We start from the raw sequence: 9,061 nt of genomic DNA, 5'->3' as shown, positions 1-9,061 counted from the left end.
TCAAAAATTCTTTTTAATTAACTAATTGTTTCATGTTTTAATTTTAATTACATTTTATCTCTAATTTTCAAAAATTACTAACCCCTTTTTCAAAATTAGTTTCGAAATTTTCCTTCTCTTTTCTTCTTCTATTTAATTATTTAATTACTAACATTTCTCTTCACCTCTCTTCATCCAAAAATCCAAATCTCCTTCTTCATTCTTCTACCCCTTTCTTCTTCTACTAACATAAAGGAATCTCTATACTGTGACATAGAGGATTCCTCTTTCTTTTCTTGTTTTCTTCTCTTTCATATGAGCAGGAACAAGGATAAAAGGACTCTTGTTAAAATTGATCCAGAACCTGAAAGGACTCTGAAGAGAAAATTAAGAGAAGCTAAGTTACAACAATCCAGAAACAACCTTTCAGAAATTTTCGAACAAGAGAAGGAGATGGCAGCCGAAAATAATAATAATGCAAGGAGAATGCTTGGTGACTTCACAGAGCCAACATCCAAATTTGATGGAAGAAGCATCTCCATTCCTGCCATTGGAGCCAATAACTTTGAGCTGAAACCTCAACTAGTTGCTTTAATGCAACAAAACTGCAAGTTTTATGGACTTCCATCTGAAGATCCTTATCAGTTTTTAACTGAGTTCTTGCAGATCTGTGAGACTGTAAAGACGAATGGAGTTGATCCTGAAGTCTACAGACTCATGCTTTTCCCTTTTGCTGTAAGAGACAGAGCTAGAATATGGTTGGATTCACAACCTAAGGATAGCCTGGACTCCTGGGATAAGCTGGTCACTGCCTTCTTGGATAAATTCTTTCCTCCTCAAAAGCTGAGCAAGCTGAGAGTGGATGTTCAAACCTTCAAACAAAAAGATGGTGAATCCTTCTATGAAGCTTGGGAAAGATACAAGCAGCTAACCAAAAGATGTCCCTCTGACATGTTTTCAGAATGGACCATATTAGATATATTCTATTATGGTCTCTCTGAATTTTCGAAAATGTCATTGGACCACTCTGCAGGTGGATCTATTCACCTGAAGAAAATGCCTGAAGAGGCTCAAAAACTCATTAACATGGTTGCAAACAACCAATTCATGTACACTTCTGAGAGGAATTTCGTGAATAATGGGATACCTCAGAAGAAAGGAGTTCTTGAAATTGATACTCTGAATGCCATATTGGCTCAGAACAAAGTGTTGACTCAACAGGTCAACATGATCTCTCAAAATCTGAATGGATGGCAACATGCATCCAACAGTACTAGAGAGGCAGCTTCTGAAGAAGCTTATGATCCTGAGAACCCTGCCATGGCAGAGGTTAATTACATGGGTGAACCTTATGGAAACACCTATAACTCATCATGGAGAAATCATCCAAATTTCTCATGGAAGGATCAACAAAAACCTCAACAAGGTTTTAACAATGGTGGACGCAATAGGCTGAGCAATAGTAAGCCATATCCATCATCTTCTCAGCAACAGACAGAGAATTCTGAACAAAACACTTCTAATTTAGCCAATATAGTCTTTGATCTGTCAAAGGCCACTTTCAGTTTCATGAATGAAACAAGATCCTCCATTAGAAATCTGGAGGCACAAGTGGGCCAGCTGAGTAAGAAAGTCATTGAAACTCCTCCCAGTATTCTCCCAAGTAATACAGAAGAGAATCCAAAAGGAGAGTGCAAGGCCATTGATGTGATCAATGTGGCCGAATGCACAAGGGAGGAAGAGGACGAAAATCCTAGTGAGGAGGACCTCCTGGGACGTCCTTCAAGCAAGAAGGAGCTTCCTATTAAAGATCCAAAGGAATCTGAGGCTCATATAGAGACCATAGAGATTCCATTAAATCTCCTTCTGCCATTCATGAGCTCTGAAGACTATTCTTCCTCTGAAGAGGATGAAGATGTAACTGGAGAGCAAGTTGCTCAATACTTAGGAGCTATCATGAAGCTAAATGCCAAGTTGTTTGGTAATGAGACTTGGAAAAGTGAACCTCCCTTGCTCATTAGTGAACTAGATACTTGGATTCAGAAAACTCTACCTCAAAAGAAACAAGATCCTGGCAAGTTCTTAATCCCTTGTACCATAGGCACCATGACCTTTGCAAAAGCTCTGTGTGATCTAGGGTCAGGGATAAATCTTATGCCACTCTCTGTAATGGAGAAGCTGGGGATCATTGAGGTACAACCTGCCTTGTTCTCATTACAATTGGCAGACAAGTCATTGAGACAAGCTTATGGAATAGTAGAGGACGTGTTAGTAACAGTTGAAGGCCTTTACATCCCTGCTGATTTCATAATCTTAGACACTAGGAAGGAAGAGGATGATTGGATCATCCTTGGAAAACCTTTCCTAGCCACAGCAGAAGCTGTGATAGATGTCAACAGAGGTGAATTAGTCCTTCAATTGAATGGGGACTACCTTGTGTTTAAGGCACATGGCCATCCCTCTGTGACAAAAGAGAGTAAGCATGAAGAGCTTCTCTCAGTTCAGAGTCAAGAAGAGCCCCCATAGTCAAACTCTAAGTTTGGTGTTGGGAGGCCACAACAAACTCTAAGTTTGGTGTTAAAACCCCATATCCAAACTCTAAGTTTGGTGTTGGGACTATACAACATTGACCTGATCACCTTGTGGCTCCATGAGAGCCCACTGTCAAGCTATTGACATTAAAGAAGCGCTTGTTGGGAGGCAACCCAATTTTATTTATCTAATTTTTATTTTTATTTTGTGTTTTATTAGGTACATGATCATGAGGAGTCACGAAAAAATCATAAAAATTAAAAACAGAATAAAAAACAGCAGAAGAAAAAAAATCACACCCTGGAGGACGCACAGGCTGGCGTTCAACGCCAGTAAGATGCATCTGGCCGGCGTTCAATGCCAGAACAGAGCACCATTCTGGCGCTGAACGCCAGAAACAAGCAACATTCTAGCGCTGAATGCCAGGAATGTGCCTGTAGAAGAAAAGCTGGCGCTGAACGCCAGTAACAAGCATGAAACTGGCATTCAACGCCAGAAACATGCTTTACATGGGTGTTGAACGCCCAGAACGTGCACCAATGGGCGTTTAAATGCCAGAATGGTGTGCCAAGGCATTTTACATGCCTATTTGGTGCAATGATGGAATTCCTTGACACCTCAGGACCTGTGGACCCCACAGGACCACCTCAGGATTTGTGGACCCCACAGGATCCCCACCTACCATATTCCCACCTTACCTCCTAATGCTAGTTTTTGTGATTACTCTTCCCCATGTCACACTTCCCAAAACCCTTCACCAATCACCTCAATTCCTCTTCCCAACTACCCCCTTCACCACTCACATCCATCCACTCTTCCCCATAAACCCCACCTACCTTCAAAATTCAAAAATATTTTCCCACCCATTCCCACCCTAAATGACCGAAACCACACTACCCCCTCTCCCTATAAATACCCCTCCATTCTACTTCATTTTTACACAACACAAACCCCTCTTCTCCCACTTAGCCGAACCTACATCTCTCCCTCTCTACCATATTCTCTTCTTCTTCTTCTTCTATTCTTTCTTCTATTGCTCGAGGACGAGCAAGATTTTAAGTTTGGTGTGGTAAAAGCATAAGCTTTTTTTGTTTTTCCATTACCATCAATGGCACCTAAGGCCGGAGTATCCTCTAGAAAAGGAAAAGGGAAGACAAAAGCTTTCACCTCCGAGTCATGGGAGATGGAAAGATTCATCTCCAAGAGCCATCAAGACCACTTCTATGATGGTGTGGCAAAGAAGAAGGTGATCCCTGAGGTCCCTTTCAAGCTAAAAAAAATGAGTATCCGGAGATCCGACATGAAATCCAAAGAAGAGGTTGGAAAGTCCTAACCAACCTCATGCAACAAGTCAGAATCTTAATGGTTCAAGAGTTCTATGCCAATGCATGGATCACTAGGAACCATGATCAAAGTATGAACCCGAATCCAAAGAATTATCTCACAATGGTTCGGGGGAAATACACGATGAGTTTGACAACTCAAGAGTCACCAATTAATCAACCAAAACCAAGAATATAGAAAACTAAATTAAAATCATAAATATCTGGAATACCTCAAATTGAATGAAGATGTCAATTCTAACATGGAAAAGTTCATAAGCCAATTGGGCAACATAAATCAAATACAAATAAAAGCTTCAGAGTAAACAAAAATAGAAGAGAAACATAAATTATTGAACCTGGTACGAAGAAACAATCCTAATGACTAAAAGAGATCCTAATCCTAAAACCTAAGAGAGAGGAGAGAGCCTCTCTCTCTAAAAACTACATCTAAAACTATGAAAAGTGTGATTTTTGAATGAATGTATGTTGTATGAAGTATATATGCATTCCCCCATTTTATAGCCTCTAATCTGTGTTTTCTGGGCCGAGAACTGGGTTAAAAATAGCCCAGAAATCGCTGCTGGTTCGTACAGGTCGCGGCAAAGTGACGCGGAGGTGTCGTCCACGTGTTTGCGTGGATTGAAATTTGCAGATGCGACGCGGGCGCGTCATCCACGCATTCACGTCGCCTAACTACGAGGCAGCTACGGAAAATTATCGTTGCGAAGCCCCGGATGTTAGCTTTCCAACGCAACTGAAACTGCACCATTTGGACCTCTGTAGCTCAAGTTATGACCGTTTGAGTGCGACGAGGTCAGGTTGACAGCTTTGGCAATTCCTTTAGTTTCTTGTATTCCTTCCACTTTTGCATGCTTCCTTTCCATCCTCTAAGCCATTCCTGCCCTGTAATCTCTGAAATCACTTAACACACATATCAAGGCATCGAATGGTAATAAGAGATGATTGAAATACACAAATTAAAGACTTTAGGAAGCAAGTTTTCAATCATAGAACAAAATCAGGAGGGAAAACATAAACTCATGCAAATAGTATGAATAAGTGGGTAAAGAGTTGATAAAAACCACTCAATTGAGCACAAGATAAATCATAAAATAGTGGTTTATCAACCTCCCCACACTTAAACATTAGCATGTCCTCATGCTAAGCTCAAGAGAAGCTATAAAGAAGTGAAGAGGAATGATAGAGAGTATGCAATGCAACCTATCTATATGAATGCAACTATATACAAAATGTTACTAGCTACTTCGTTAAAAGCAAACAAGCTCTGCAAGACAAATACAAACCAAATTCCACTAATTCAAATCATATAATAAAAAGCAAGTAAACTTGTAAGAAGATAGCTCATGAAAGCAGGGAACATAGAATTAAGCATTGAATCCTCACTGGTAGTGTATATCACTCTAGTCTCTCTAGTGTATAGGGTAATCACTCTATTCTTCTCTAATCATGCTTTCTAAACTTTGTTCTTCATCTAACCAATCAACAAATATTTAATGTATACATAAAAACATCATGAGGTCTTTTTCAAGGTTGTAATGGGGCTAAGGTAAGGGTAAGGGTAAGGGTATATATATATAAGGCTAAGTGAGCTAATAATTAAACCCTTGATTAGTCTAAGATGTCACTGGTGGACGAAATTGTGATCACATGCTCTTTGTACTTGTATGAAATTTAATAATTGGCTCTAATTAAATTCACAACTCCATTCAACTAACCAGCAAGTGTACTGGGTCGTCCAAGTAATAAACCTTACGCGAGTAAGGGTCGATCCCACAGAGATTGTTGGTATGAAGCAAGCTATGGTCATCTTGTAAATCCCAGTCAGGAGGATAAAATTATGGAATTTAGAAAATCAAATATAAAAAGAAAATAAAAGGGATAGAAATACTTATGTAAATCAAGAGTGGGAATTTCAGACAAGCGTATGGAGATGCTGTGCTCCTCTTGAAACTCTACTTCACTACTCTCTCTTCCAATCCTTCTTACTCCTTTCCATGGCAAGCTGTATGTAGGGCATCACTATCATCAATGGCTACTTTCAATCCTCTCGGGAAAATGGTCCTATGCGCTGTCACTGCACGGCTAATCGTTTGGAGGCATCACCTTTGGTTGATAGCTACATCCCATCCTCTCAGTGAAAATGGTCCAAATGCTCTGTCACAGCACGGCTAATCATCTGTCGGTTCTCAATCAGGTTGGAATAGAATCCATTGATTCTTTTGCGTTTGTCACTAACGCCCAGCCTTCAGGAGTTTGAAGCTCGTCACAGTCATTCAATACCGGAATCCTACTCGGAATACCACAGACAAGGTTAGACTTTCCGGATTCCCAGGATCCTACTCGGAATACCACAGACAAGGTTAGACTTTTGATGAGCGGATAATTTATACGCTTTTTGGCATTGTTTTTAGTATGTTTTTAGTATCTTTTAGTTAGTTTTTAGTATATTTTTATTAGTTTTTAATTAAAATTCACTTTTCTGGACTTTACTATGAGTTTGTGTGTTTTTCTGTGATTTCAGGTATTTTCTGACTGAAATTGAAGGTTCTGAGCAAAAATCTGATCCAGAGACCAAAAAGGACTGCTGATGCTATTGGATTCTGACCTCCCTGCACTCGAAGTGGATTTTCTGGAGCTACAGAAGCCCTATTGGCGCGCTCTCAACGGCATTGGAAAGTAGACATCCTGGGCTTTCCAGCAATATATGATAGTCCATACTTTGCCCAAGATTTGATGGCCCAAACCGGCGTAGCAATCCGGCCTCAGAAATTCCAGCGTTAAACGCCGGAACTGGCATAAAACTTGGAGTTAAACGCCCAAACTGGCATGGAAGCTGGCGTTTAACTCCAGAAAAGGTCTCTACACGAAATTACTTCATTGCTCAGCCCAAGCACACACCAAGTGGGCCCGGAAGTGGATTTTTCTGTCATTTACTCATTTCTGTAAAACCTTAGGTGACTAGTTTTACTATTAATAGGACCTTTTGACATTGTATCCGTACCTGATCACTTCATAACACTTTACACGTTTCTCATTGTATCTTCTACGGCATGAGTCTCTAAACCCCATGGTTGGGGGTGAGGAGCTCTGCTGTGTCTTGATGGATTAATGCAATTACTACTGTTTCTTATTCAATCATGCTTGCTTCCATTCTAAGATAATACTTGTTCTTAATCCGGATGAATGTGATGATCCGTGACAATCATCATCATTCTCAACTATGAACATGTGCCTGACAACCACCTCTGTTCTATCTTAGATTGAGTAGTTATCTCTTGGATTCTTTAATCGGAATCTTCGTGGTATAAGCTAGAACTGATGGCGGCATTCAAGAGAATCCGGAAGGTCTAAACCTTGTCTGTGGTATTCTGAGTAGGATTCAATGACTGAATGACTGTGACGTGCTTCAAACTCCTGAGGGCGGGGCGTTAGTGACAGACGCAAAAGAATCACTGGATTCTATTCCGGCCTGATTGAGAACCGACAGATGGATAGCCGTGCCGTGACAGGGTGCGTTGAACATTTCCAATGAGAGGATGGGAGGTAGCCATTGACAACGGTGAAACCCTACATACAGCTTGCCATGGAAGGAGCCTTGCGTGTTTGATGAAGAAGACAGTAGGAAAGCAGAGATTCAGAGGATGGAGCATCTCCAAACCTCAACCTATTCTCCATTACTGCAAAACAAGTAACAATTTCATGTTCTTTTGCTTTTTACAATCAATCCTGATAATTTCTGATATCCTGACTAAGATTTACAAGATAACCATAGCTTGCTTCAAGCCGACAATCTCCGTGGGATCGACCCTTGCTCACACAAGGTATTACTTGGGCGACCCAGTGCACTTGCTGGTTAGTTGTGCGGGATTGCAAAGGTGTGATTGCAATTTCGTGCACCAAGTTTTTGGCGCCGTTGCCGGGGATTGTTCGAGTTTGGACAACTGACGGCTTATCTTGTTGCTTAGATTAGGACTATTTTTGTTGGTTTAGAGTCTTTTAGTTGAGTCTAGTTTCATATTTTAAGTTTGGTGTCAATTGCATGCTTTTGTTTTTCTTTTAAAATTTTCGATTTTTGCATGTTCTTAGTCCCTTTTGATTCATAAAAATTCTAAGTTTGGTGTCCTCCTTGTGTTTTTCTCTTAAAATTTTCGAAAAATTGGTGTTTGATTTCTAAAAATTTTAAGTTTGGTGTCTTTTTGTGTTTTTCTCTTTCATCTTTTTAAAAATCAAATCTTTTTCATAAGAAATTTTTCAATCATATCTTTTTAATTGCTGTTTTCAAAATCTTTTTTTTACTAATTGATTCAGTTCTCAATTTGCTTTGATCTCATTTTCCTTTTGATTTTCGAATTCTCTATTTTATTTTCCTTTTGTTTTATTTTATTTTATTTTAACTTTTTCGGTTATTTAAAAAAAAAAAAAACAAAATTCATCTCTTTGCAATCATTATCATTTCCCTTTTGTCCATTATGGACTTAAGTGGAATTAATCAGTCCAAGAGGACTCTGGGGTCATATGCTAACCCCATTACAGCTGCATATGGGAGTAGCATCTGTACACCTCCCATCAAAGCAAGCAGCTTTGAGCTAAACCCTCAACTCATTATCATAGTGCAGCAAAATTGCCAGTATTCCGGTCTTCCACAGGAAGAACCTACTGAGTTTCTGGCACAATTTTTACAAATTGCTGACACAGTACATGATAAAGAGGTGGATCAGGATGTCTACAGACTATTACTGTTTCCATTTGCTGTAAAAGATCAAGCTAAAAGGTGGTTAAATAACCAACCTACAGCAAGCATAAAGACATGGAAACAGTTGTCAGACAAATTCCTGAATCATTTTTACCCTCCAAAGAGGATGACACAGCTAAGGCTGGACATCCAAGGCTTTAAACAAGAGGATAATGAATCCCTTTATAATGCCTGGGAGAGGTATAGGGGTATGCTTAGAAAATGCCCCTCTGAAATGTTTTCAGAGTGGGTACAGTTAGACATCTTCTACTATGGGCTCACAGAAAAAGCTCAGATGTCTTTAGACCACTCAGCTGGTGGATCCATACACATGAGGAAGACAATTGAAGAAGCTCAAGAGCTTATAGACACTGTTGCTAGAAACCAATACTTATATTCTAGCAATGAGTTCGTTCCAAAGGAGGAGGTCATGGCATTAGTCACTGATTCTAATCCTCAGGAACAAATGAAT

At 39.8% G+C, this 9,061-nt stretch overlaps 1 non-coding gene across 1 annotated transcript; it reads right to left on the bottom strand.

Moving 5' to 3' along the window:
- Positions 1-828: 828 nt before the first annotated feature.
- Positions 829-932, bottom strand: LOC130938494 (small nucleolar RNA R71). The gene has a single exon (XR_009069657.1). It is a non-coding gene; the product is annotated as a small nucleolar RNA R71 (small nucleolar RNA).
- Between the last annotated feature and the right edge of the window lie 8,129 nt (positions 933-9,061).

Source organism: Arachis stenosperma, chromosome 6 (assembly GCF_014773155.1).
Source record: "Arachis stenosperma cultivar V10309 chromosome 6, arast.V10309.gnm1.PFL2, whole genome shotgun sequence".
Taxonomy (NCBI): Eukaryota; Viridiplantae; Streptophyta; class Magnoliopsida; order Fabales; family Fabaceae; genus Arachis; species Arachis stenosperma.
The sequence above is the reverse complement of the archived record's forward strand: the minus strand, read 5'-3'. Positions and strand labels throughout refer to the sequence as shown.